Source organism: Malaclemys terrapin, chromosome 1, assembly GCF_027887155.1.
Source record: "Malaclemys terrapin pileata isolate rMalTer1 chromosome 1, rMalTer1.hap1, whole genome shotgun sequence".
NCBI classification, from domain to species: Eukaryota; Metazoa; Chordata; order Testudines; family Emydidae; genus Malaclemys; species Malaclemys terrapin.
This window is the reverse complement of record NC_071505.1, coordinates 81,060,566-81,072,708: the sequence shown is the minus strand read 5'-3', so window position 1 is coordinate 81,072,708 and position 12,143 is coordinate 81,060,566.

The window sequence follows — 12,143 nt, the reverse complement described above, 5'->3', positions numbered from 1 at the left end:
GAGCTGTAAGATCTCATAAAGAAGTAATGGGAAACAATGGTCTGAGTTCACAAAATGAGAGAGGAGTGTGCTTAGTTGAATTCTGCTGCTCTAATCATCTGGTCATTACAAACACCGTCTTCACCCCCCATCCTGGTCATTTATGCAGGTGGAGGTCACCTTATGTTATGACAAAGAACCAAATTGACTGTGTAATGATACAGCAAAGCTGTAGATAGAGTGTCCAATGGACAAAGACTTTCCCAAATGCAGACTGTAGGTCAGACTATCAGGTGTTACCCTCAAACATAAAATTAAAATTTTAAAAGATACAATATTCAACAGGTCCATTGTGTTTGACTTGTCCAGAATCAACAAAAATTACATAACTGCTGTCCAGGTTAAGTTTGAGACTTGGCTTAGGTGAGAGAAGAAAACAAGTCAAATGAACTTTGGAGTAAAATGAAAACTACTATGTTCGAAACTGCCAAAACACACATTTTGAAAAGTCCATCTTAGATTGCACCATGGTTAACTGAGAAGGTGTTTGAGCTGGTGGAAAAATGACTCAGAGTGAAAGAGGATGGTTTGGAGATAGAAAAACATAGAAAAGACTATAATGGACTGAGCAGACAAATTCAAAGCCAGAATAGATGAGAAGAATGACTATATAATGGCAAAATGTATGCAACCTGAGAATTATAAGAAGGTATGTTTACAGTGGCCAGACGTCTTACCAAAAGGTTTTGTCCATGATGAAACACAATAAAAGATAAATGATGGGAGAGTCCTCACTGAAGGTGATCATATTAAATGCAGCTGGAGAGATTACTGTGCCAATCTGAATGTCTCACCACAGCCACTCATAATACAAGACAACAGAAAAGAGAGTATGAAGCTGGAGCCATCAATTCTGTGAGAGGAAGCTGTGCCTGCAGTTATGAAGATGAAACCTGGGGAAGCACTGGGGTAGATAATATGGCTCCAAACTGTTTAAAGTGATTAATGCACGCAGTACTGATTTTATGTGGAAAATTTGTAATGATGTATGGATGACTAGGAATTGGCTGGAGGATTGGACAATGGGAATTTTTCTGCCCTTTCCAAAGGAGGGGGAGACAATGAATTATAGTAACTATCATACTATCTCCCTGATACTGCATACGAGCAAAGTTCTATTCTACGTAATCCAGAATCACATGAAATGAAGGCTGGAAGCAGAGCTACCATGACAACAAGCTGGTTTCAGAGAGGGGTGAAGCACACATGCAAATCATGAATATCTATCACATTGAAAAATGTAGACAGTACAATCACCCATTGATCATATGCTTCATTAACTACTCAAAAACATTTGATACCATCCAACATGACCATCTTTGGAGGAACTGCAATAGGTGACTGTGAGGGGTTTTACACTTGGCAGTGTGTGGGACAAGGGTATATTTTGTCTCTTTAACACATACAGAGAATTTTATTATGAAATAAGCCTTGGAAGGTTTTGACAAATTGGAAGGAGCTTGGATTGGCATTAGTGGACGCCTCTTAACCAGCCTCAGATATGCTGGTAACATGACACTCTTTGCTACAACCACCAAGGCAATGCAATGTGTGTTGAAGTCGGAAAAACAATTACTGTGGAATATGGACTATTCCTGAATGTGACAAAAACAATGCATGTACATTGACACGACTAACTAAAACAGGAGACAAGTGGACATCATGATTAATGGGCAAGCTGTAGCAATAGAAGACTAATTTAATTACCTGGAATCATATATATCCAACCAAGGAGATTCCAAAGAAATATGAAGACAACTAGGGATGACTTGCTCAGCTATGGCCTCCCTTAAGAAAGTGTGGAAACAATGTGGTATCTCAAAATGTACAAAGGTGCAATTGGTGAAAAGCCTTTTTTCCCCCCTCCCCTCATAATGATTTATGGATGTGGATCATGGGAAGTTTTGCTGCTGAGAAGAAGAAAATCAAAGCTTTTGAAATGTGGTGCTTGTGAAGACTCTTGCATATCTCCTGGACAGAAAAAAAAGATGAATGTCTATGTTAGGAATATCATTGACAAAAAGCAGGCCCTGATGTCAGAAATCCACAGACGCAAGCTTATGTACTCTGGTTGCATCAGGCACTGAGATGGAAATAGCCTGGGGAAAGTTATTATGGAAGGAATGGTGAAGGGGACAACCAGAAAGGAGATGGATGGATGATGTGTGGCAGATCACTAGAAGGTCAGCTGCTGAGTGCTCAAAATTAGCAATGGATTGTAAAGGCTTCCAAAAATTCTGCTATGATGTCATTGATATTCAGACATGAATAAACTAATTTACTTTTTTATCACCACTGTTGAGAGATACAGTACAACAAAGGGGTCCTAAACTTGAAAGGGTTACAGGCACCATTGTAGTACTCTTAATGATATAATAAATTATCCATTTTTGAACTGGATCCAATTATTTCATAGCCCCTCTACTGTGCATATAATAAAGAAAACACTTGCAATCATAAATCAGCATCAAAAGTCAGGAAGAGAGAATTCTTGTACCAACTTTTGAAGGCTCCAAGTCTGGTAACAGCATGGAAACTTTTAAGATAGACCTTTTGTTTTAGAAATTGTAATTAGGCTGTGATGGTCACACATGTAGTAGAAATGACGTAATAGTTACACCATTAAGGATGGCAGTAAGGAAGAACTGGCCCGCTTATTGACTCCAAGAAGTAGAGCTCTTATCTAATTCCCTGCAAAGTGATGCAGAGAAGAATAGCATTAGAAGAAAAGAGTGGTAGGCATGGTGAATTTTGAGGTCCTTTTCTGAAGTGCTGCTCAAAGGACATCTATATCTGATGTATCCTTTGTTCTCTTCTCCTAGTGCTCTTTTCTCTGATACCACTGCATGCATTTATTTATGTAGATAACTTATAGTGCATCCATTTCTGAAGCATCTGGATGCATAAAAGATAAATACGAGCAGCGCTCTATAAATCAGAACAACCACAGGAGGCAGAGGCCAAAACTGCATTGACAGTATTGTCACAGGACATGTGGATTGATAGAATCACAGAAGTATACAACTGGAAGGTCATCTAGTCTACTCTCCTGCGCTCAAAGCAGGACTACATAATAATTAGACCATTCTGACAGGTGTTTGTCTAACTTGTTCTTAAAAATCTCCAATGACAGAGATTCCACAACTTCCCTAGGCCATTTGATCCAGTGCTCAATCATCCTCACAGTTTGAAAGTTTTTCCTAATGTCCAACCTAAATCTCCCTTGCTGCAATTTAAGCCCATTGCTTCTTGTCCAGTCCCCAGAGGTTAAGGAGAACAATTTTTCACCCTCCTCCTTGTAACAACCTTTATTATGTACTCAAACTTTTATCATGTCTCCCCTCAATCTTCTCTTCTCCAGACTAAACAAACCCAATTTTTTCAGGATCCCTATGACTTTTTGCTTCCTAGAACCCTGGCATAGAGATGACCATTCTGCTGTCTATTCCCCCATTTATGTTTTCTGCCCAAAGATAATTGCTGTTGGAAAGTTTCAGAAAAAAATGGTTCAGCCACTAAGAGAAGAGTGGGGTGGAAAATACACTTTTCCCATTCTAAAAAGTTGTTTGCATAATTTTTCTAACAAAAACAAAAAAGGTTGAAAGTTTCAATTTAGTATGTAAATAATCCTCCGTGATGAGCAAGGTACAGCCTTTTTGGGGTGGAAATTGGTTTTTATATTACCAAGTTATGAGCATTTGGAAATCATGCCATTAGCAGGCAAAGTAGATTTTTTTTTTTTGTCAAGCTTCTTGAGCGTGCCTGTAAGGATGCACTGTGCATGCCTGTATACATGCAGAATGTGTACTAAACTCACTGGTCCCTGGAATGACTCCAAATCAGGCTCGACCCATTTTTTTAAATGTTTAAGAAATTTCAGGAGCTGGTGAAAGCTCCTACTCAGCCCTCATTTGTAACCTACTCTAAAAGCAGCTGGGGTCCAAGGGCCTGGGATAAGGTTGCGAGTGTTGGAGTGATGTTTAGCCAATCAGTTCTAGATTATGGAACTTGCATGCTGTCTCTATAATTATTCTCTAAACAGCAGAACTTCAAAGCAGTGGAGTCTGAAGCGCTCTCTTTGCAAATTTTACCCTCAACAAACAGCTAAGCCGCGGAATTAAATGCAAAAATTGACAAAAGGGAAAAGGCAGGAAACGCCAGAGTTCAGCTTCACTCTTCTGTTTTGTTTGTTTTATCATATAGACTAATTTACATGAGCACATACAACTCCTCAAACAGAATATACCAGATATAGTACACACACACATATACACAGAGGCATGTATTTGATATTTATCACACACACATTGGTAGTTGTTTAAAAGTATATGTGGTGAAGGTGGGAAGGTACTCACACAGCCGCCTAAGGAGAACAAATTTGCCATGCAAGAAAAGGCAAAATCTTGTGTCCTCTTAACTTGCTGCAAAGAGATCTATAACAGGAAGGAAAAGGCTGAGAAAATCTTGAATATAGCCAAGATTTACTTTGTGAAGAAGCTGTGACAACTAAAAGTTAATCTGCTATTTTATAAGAAACCAGGATAAAGAACACTGAGTAACAGGAAATCTAACACCAGATAGGATTAGTGGTGTCTTGTCTCAGACAGAGGCCTGTACTAGATGCTTCAGAGGAAGGTGATCTCAAACTGAGGGTGCAAGTGTGATTTGTAGAGATTCAGCTGTGATTTTGGGATTTGTCCCCCCCCCCAATAATGAAGCAGATTTAATATTCCTAATCACCATATTTCTCTGTCAGTTTATTGATGGTACATTTCTCTTTGGCTGACTGCCAACCATGCAGTCTAGACCCACCTTTTCCGGTGGACTGTTAAGACTTCCCAAAAGCGTGTGGCACAAGGGTGGCGTGCAGATACTGGGAGGGCAGCAGAACAAAAATGAATCCAAAAGGAGAGGAGAAGGATGCCAAGAGGGGAGACTCCTATGAGAGGGACAAGCAGTGATTTTGCCCAGGCATGGGAAGGAAGTTATCCTACATTCATAGGGAGAGCAGACACCAAGTGAGAGTGGAAGAGGAACAGCAGGAGAGGAAAATGTAGGTGGTTAACACTCCAAGCCAGACGGAACAAATTTGTTCACTCCTTTCCAGTACATGTTCTTACAGGGAAGTGGCTTGATACAGTCCTGAAAAGTTACCCTACGGTTGCAACTGCGTACAATATTTTGCTTTGCAACTTGTCCTAAATTGTTGCCTTGTGTTGTATGGGACAAAAAACAGCTGCTGCCTTTCATCCTAGCAATGGCTACTTTCCACTGGTATGAGAAATGATTCCTGTATATACAGCCTGTAAGTTCCTTTTGGATACTGAAAGGTGCTATATAAATGGCCAATAGCATTATTACTACAATAGTCTTTTTAACCCTTAATACTGTGGTTAGTTCCCAGACAGAAGAAACCTGGGAATCAGTTGTTTTAAGGGATTTGTAGTTGGGTTCACTGGGGTTCCTGAACCCGGGGAATCGGGAGGGTTTTCCGCAACATGGAAGTGGAGTAAGTCAGGACTCTACACAAAGAATCCCACTGCCATAAATCCTCCCTACTCCCAAGTAACCCACCTACTCAAGGCTGGTTCTCAGTCTGAAGCTGGTTTGGACAGGAGTGTATGTCTGTGGATCAGGAAAGGAAACCAGGGGGAGGCAAGGCTGGCAGCAATAGGGAGGGACGGGGATGGCACACAACATATCTCATAGATAGAAAGGATGGCACAGTGGCTAGGGTCCTAGTCTGGAACTTGGGAGACCCAGATTTAGTTCCTGTTCTGCCATCGACTTCCTATGTGATGTTGGGCAAGTTACTTAGTCTCTGTGTGCCTCAGTTTCTTATCTGTAAAATGGGGATAATAGTATTTCCTGACAGCATGGGGGATGTGAGGATGAACACATTAAAGATTGGGAGGTCCTGAGATACTATGGTGATGGGGTGATAGGCAATGCAGGGAGGAACCAACAGTGATGAGGGAATTGAGCTGAAACACTTTAAAGAGGGCATTGTGAGAGAGGCTGGAAAAGGATTGGGACTGATATATTGCAAATGGCAGCTGGGAGGCGGCTAAAGCAACTGTTAGAAGAGGGAGAGGGAGGATGGGTAGCAGATGTAGTAATCATCAGTATTTTAAGGATAAATATCTGCCATAAATCTATCCCTCTAACCGCTTAGTTTCCCCTCACCCTCTTCTCTGAATTCCCTCATTTCTCAATAGCTCTTTGGTAGTGAGGCACCCAGACATGCAGTTACAGTCTTACCAGTGCTCCATAAAGAAAGAGTATTGCCATGATTCACCATGATGTGATGCCTCTGTGTATATAGCTCCGATGTGCATGTTTTTATCACAGTTCCATATATGGCACCCCACTAGACATCTCATTCCAACTTGATCTGTTGTTTTTTATGGCTCTCTGTATATAGCATGATAGCCAGTTTTTCATTCATGTGAGGTACTCTGAGCCAAAGTAATGTGAAATTGTTTTACAAGACTTTGCAATGTACTGTATCAAATGTTGATATCCAGATAAATTATTAGCCAAACCACGGTGTCCGTACTGCCACTGAAGTCAAAGGGAGCTTGCCTAATTACAGAGTAAGAACGTCAAGATTTGTCCCATTATTATTATACAGTACATGATGCCGCATAATAGCAGGAATGTGCCAGACAAACAACAAGTTCCTTGCCCCAAAAGATTTATAGTCTAGGTGCTAAAACATGATTTTGACTACATGCCTACATAAGGGAGTTGGCACAAGTTTGTTAAGGATTGGCATGATTTCTGCTGTGACATTAAGCTCAGTGAAGTAGTTGGTGACTGTGACCATAGGTGTCCCTGAAATAATTGTGTATGTTGATCTGCAACTAAAATACGATTTATATATTCCATGTCTGACTATGGAATTTGTGATTCCAAGAGTTGTCTGGTTTTTGATAACTTCCCCTACAGAGTTGACACAGTTGAATCTGTCCTTAAATGTTGTTATAATACCCAGAGCCATCTACTTAGAGGGTCCATAAGAACTCCTGGGAGGTGAACAGAGTGGATTAGAAGAACGGGAGTACTTGTGGCACCTTAGAGAATAACAAATTTATTTGAGCATAAGCTTTCGTGGGCTACAGCCCATTTCATCGGATGCATAGAATGGAACACACAGGAAGAAGATATTTATACATACAGAGAACATGAAAAGGTGGAAGTAGCCAGACCAACTGTAAGAGGCCAATCAATTGAGATGCGCTATCATCAGCAGGAGAAAAAAAACTTTTGAAGTGATTATCGAGATGCACTTACTAGGGATGTATTGATGAACCCAGCACACAAACACACATGTACACAGAGCACCACTGGATGGATTAAGGATTGAAAGAGACAGAGAAGAAGGGACATACTCTCTGTGTGCTAACTGAAGGAAGATGATATGGCTAGTAGGCTTATAGCAAAGCTCAGTCCTATCCACGAGAAATTGGCAGTCAAGTTTGGGGTTTTTTTTGTAAATCACCTTTTTACTTTATGCTTTTACTCTACTAAATAAATACCAAAAAGCTATTGAAGTATCTCAGAAACCCACACCGGTCATCTGTCTCTGAATAGAGACTCAAGCAAGTACCCAAAGCCAGAAGGGCCTCCAAATTACTAGGTCTGTGAACCTAGTCCCCTACCTTGGTTCAGTCTAATAACACAGATTAAGGCATCCATCCTAGGGCATGGTAAGTGGCAAGTGCTGGAATCAGGCACTCATTAACAGACAACCTTGAGACCGGTGTGATAGCGGGATACAATAAGAATGTGGTGGGAAAGATCGAAGCTAGGACACATATTTACCAGAGGAGGGGACACTGATGAATCTGCTGTTTTTCTCTCTCCTGCTCCATAAGGTCAGAGGTGAAAAGAGGAAAGTTTTCAAGGCAGTTTGGGAGGCATTTAATGAGGAGTGGGGTGACAGAGGCTGGATGTCTGGTTTATTCTGGGATGAGCCTGTGTGTTATAGGAGTTGAGAGTGCTCTTTGAGACCCACCAAGTCAAAAAACCTTAGGCTGTGGCACTCCAGGATCTACGGGGACAATGATTACACAACCATTCCACACCACGATAGGCCATGTGATTGTGTAGCTGAGCACTGATTGGCTGGCATGGCTGCTAAGGTGACAACTATTGTTCCAAGCACTAAGTCTTCAGGTATTTACAGCCAATGGCAGAGATCAGAGGTTCTGGCTAGCGCTCATATTGAAATTCGTAGGCCCATCCTTGCTATGAGGATTCATGGACCAAAATCTGAAGTGGTTGGGGTTCAGGCCTAGTACCCCTAACCAAATCGGGAGCTCCATACTTCCCAAACCCTCCACCATTCAGGTTTGGCAGGTCCACCCTGCTGTAAATGGAGATGAAGAGGTGAATGGGTCAAGTTTGATCTGCTTTGCAACAACCTAGCGCATGGGGTTACACCACTACTCAGATTTGGCCTGGCTGCCCCTCCACAGACAGAGGGGTGGCCAGGCCAAACCTGAATGGTGCTGTATGCCTGTGTATTAGGGTCATAATGCCATTCAGTTTGGCGGCCCTCTCAAATGGGGGTGTAGCGAGGTGGTCACCCACTCCAGCCTGGAAGGGTTAAAGCCAGCCCTGGGAGAGGGCAGAGGCTGTGAAGGGAAGCCTGGGCTGATTGGGGAAGGCAGTAACAGCTGGGGCCACGCCCCAATCAGGCCCAGCTGGTCCCTATAAGAGGCTGTGAGCCAATGGCCCAAACAGTTTCTCTCTGCTTGTAGAGAGAGAAGGGTCTGGCTGCTAGGGAGCTGAATAGGGTACTAGGAGCAGAGCAGAGCAGAGCAGAGCTGGGCTGGGCTGGGGGAAGGCTAGAGGAGCTGGGGAGCTCCAGCCTGGAAAATCCCCAGGCTGTGGGCCTAGCTGAGGGCCTAAGACAAGTATCGGGGTTGCAAAAGGGCAGCCCAGCAATAGGTAGAGGCAGCAGGTCCAGACCCAACCTTGCCTATGATGAGTGGCTTACACTGCAGTCTGCCCCAGGGTGTGGGGGTGAGGACTGGCAGTAGACCAGACTGAGGCAAGGTGGGGGTAGTGGGTGGGGGTTCCCTGGGGAAGGGAGACCCACAGAGATTGTTGGGGTATTGCCAGGGGGTAGTACCTCAGAGAGAATGAGTACTGGGGTCTAGGAGGGACATGGGGGCCAGCTGTGGTGGATCACTGGCCAGCAGAGGGTGCTCTGTGCTGGAAATTGAGCTAATTCCCTGAGAGACCAGCAGGAGGTGCCGCAGGGGTGAGTCCTGCATGCTTACAGAGGGGTCTGGGGCAAACTGCCTCTTCCCCACTGGGTGACTGAATGAGGGAAATGTTTGGTTTCAATGGACCCAAGAGGACTTGGGGGTCAAAGTGGGAGAGTCCCACAAAACTGAGGACTGTTGGGAGACAAATCTGAGTGGCTGGAGCCTCTCTTGCAATGACTCAAGAAGCTCTAGCCTGATAGAGAATCTGAGCCTTCTGAATGGTTGCTTGCAGAGCAACCAATCAGAGCAGCAGCAGGCAGAGCTATCTCTCCCCCCTTTTCCCCCAGCAACCTAAAGCCATGCTCCCAGGAGGAAAGTGGGAGGACAGAGCTAAAAAGCTCAGGTGCTCAAGATGGCTCCACTCCCTCTTCTGCAGTGAGCAATGGGATACCTCCTGTCTGCTCCTCTCACCTTCCTCCCTGAATACACAGTCTAGGAAGGGATAGGGGGTGTAGAGTCCCTAGAGCTCCCCCAGCCTGGAAGGGGAGAGAGGACCCCACTGCAGCCCCCAGGAGCAGAGCCCCAGGGGAAGCAGAGATGAGGCTGAGGAGGGGGGGCACGGAGGGCAGCACTGAATTCCTGGAATGTGTGAGGCACTGTATTAATAGAGGCACTGAACTGGTGAGAGGTCTGAACTGATGGGAGGGAATGGAGAGCTCGTGTGGGGACTAGGAGGACTGATTTGGAGGTTGGGGACAGAATTAGTTGCTGGGCAAGGGATGGGCAAATGTGGGTGTGAGGTCCTGGTCTGGAGGCCAAAATCACCATACCCAGTACATTTGGGAGTGAGGGCAATGCAGAGTGTCACATACAAGCCCCGGGGATAGGCAAGAGGAGTTCAAAAATCAAAAGACAGACCCAACAAAACATAATACAGACATTTTATTAAAAAGGCTCATGATTTTTTGGGGGGTGGGAGGTCTAACTCATGATTTTTAATCTTGTGAGGTTGGCATTACTGTTCCCCTCAGTCAGTCAGAGTGTGTTGGCGGTGGAACTGGAGACAGGAGCCATTTGCGAGTTAGCACTTCTGGTGCTTAGTGGAGCAGGGAAAGTTCCTGGGATCTGATATCAATAAGGAGCCTTTCACCTGGAAGAGAGGCTTCGCTCTGGGCTTGAAAGCAGAGAGTCTCTGGGGATCCCCTCTGGAGAAGGTGTGAAGAGCTAGGAAGAAAGAGCCCAGGAAAAGCATCCTGAAAAAGAAGTCATTGGGGATTCCTGTTAATGAGCAGAGGTAGCCAGGGGTTGGGTCAGACAAGGCCTCAGTAAGACAAAGTGGCCCTGAGGAGAGAAACTTCAGTCACATGGCTGTAGTAGGCCCTGGCTCAGAGTTCCAGCCTGCAGAGGAGAGTCTATGACCCAGAGGTATCATTTTGTTAATTGTCTTATGCTCTAATAACATTCTCTATTGAGGGTTAGTATAACTCCTTAACGCGAACTACACTGCATTCTCTCTTACCCAGGTCTGACCTTATTTCTGACAGACCAGGAGTAAAGTTCCTTATTTGTTTTTATGACCCCTGTGTCTGATTCCTGCATGGACCCCCTGAGTGCTAGATGCCTACCTGGATCTAACAACTAGAGCGCTTACAGCATTTGTCTTCAGGTCACGGTGACTGACTGTCTCTAGCCCATATCTGTATACCACTCCACAGTCTCTCTCTTAGGCCTGGTTAGGGACAAGAGAAGCTTACTTATAGGTGGAAGAACTGCATTTTCAAAATTGATATTATTCGTCTAAGGGATCATAGAAAGAGATTGTTGTCAAAGGGGCCACCTCTCCGTTAGAGCAAAGTATGAGAATAATTCTTATGAGGTGAAGTGGAGACCTTCCCCCTTTCTTCCAGGGAGCTCAGAGAAGTGTGTGTGTGTGTAAGCATTATTCCCAATTAGTAAGTAGTGTGAGCGGGAAAGAAACTCCTCTTCCATTTTATGAAAAAATTCTGTTTTTGGCATTTATATTTGATTGTGATTTAACCAGGATGTGATATTTTTATTGGGTGAGGGGAAAGATTAATGCCAATATAACTAGTGAGAGGTCTGGGTTATGCAATAGTTCTTTGGTTTGGGTTAAGGAATGGGCAGTTTTTTGACTATTTGCTGTTTGGACTCTTCTCAGAAAAGAGGGGGACTCTCTTCAGAAAAGAGAGTTGCTTCCCCTCCTCTGTGGGTCTGGGTGATGGCCTTACCAAACAATCATGTACTGTGAAATCTTAATGATGGAGATCCACATGCTTTAGTCATGATTTGCTGTCAGGTAACACATTAAAAGATTTGGGAAGACTTTATTTTGTTGCTTTTTGTGATGAATGCTGCGATCCATAGTTAAAGGGGCCTATTAAGATAGAAACCCATAATGACTTGGAAGGCAGCTCTCGTGACAGAATATTACTCTGGTATCCTATGAATGTCATGTGTCAGGAAGATGAAAGAGCACACTCTTATGGAGCTCTTCATGGTAAGCTTTGATCATTTCCTAGCAGATATTGAACCGTTTGATTTTCTGTTAATGGGCACTGCCTGGAAGCAGAATCTGTCTTTCTCATGGCATCGTCTGCTATAAAGATAGTGGCTGGTGTTGAGAGTGGGCCACAACTCTAAAGGCCCCACTAGTGAAACACTACTCAGCTGTGGCAAAGCACTTTCTCCACCCTAGCCTTCTGCTGTGAGGTAATTTCCCTCATGGACATGGGGGATGTCACCTTGATCTGGTGCGTGCCAGCCAATCACAGAACACCCCAAATGACATGTTTCACTCAGGAACTGGCTAATGTACATTTCTTTCCTATAAAACCATTAATATTTCTGAAGGTAAGACCTCTT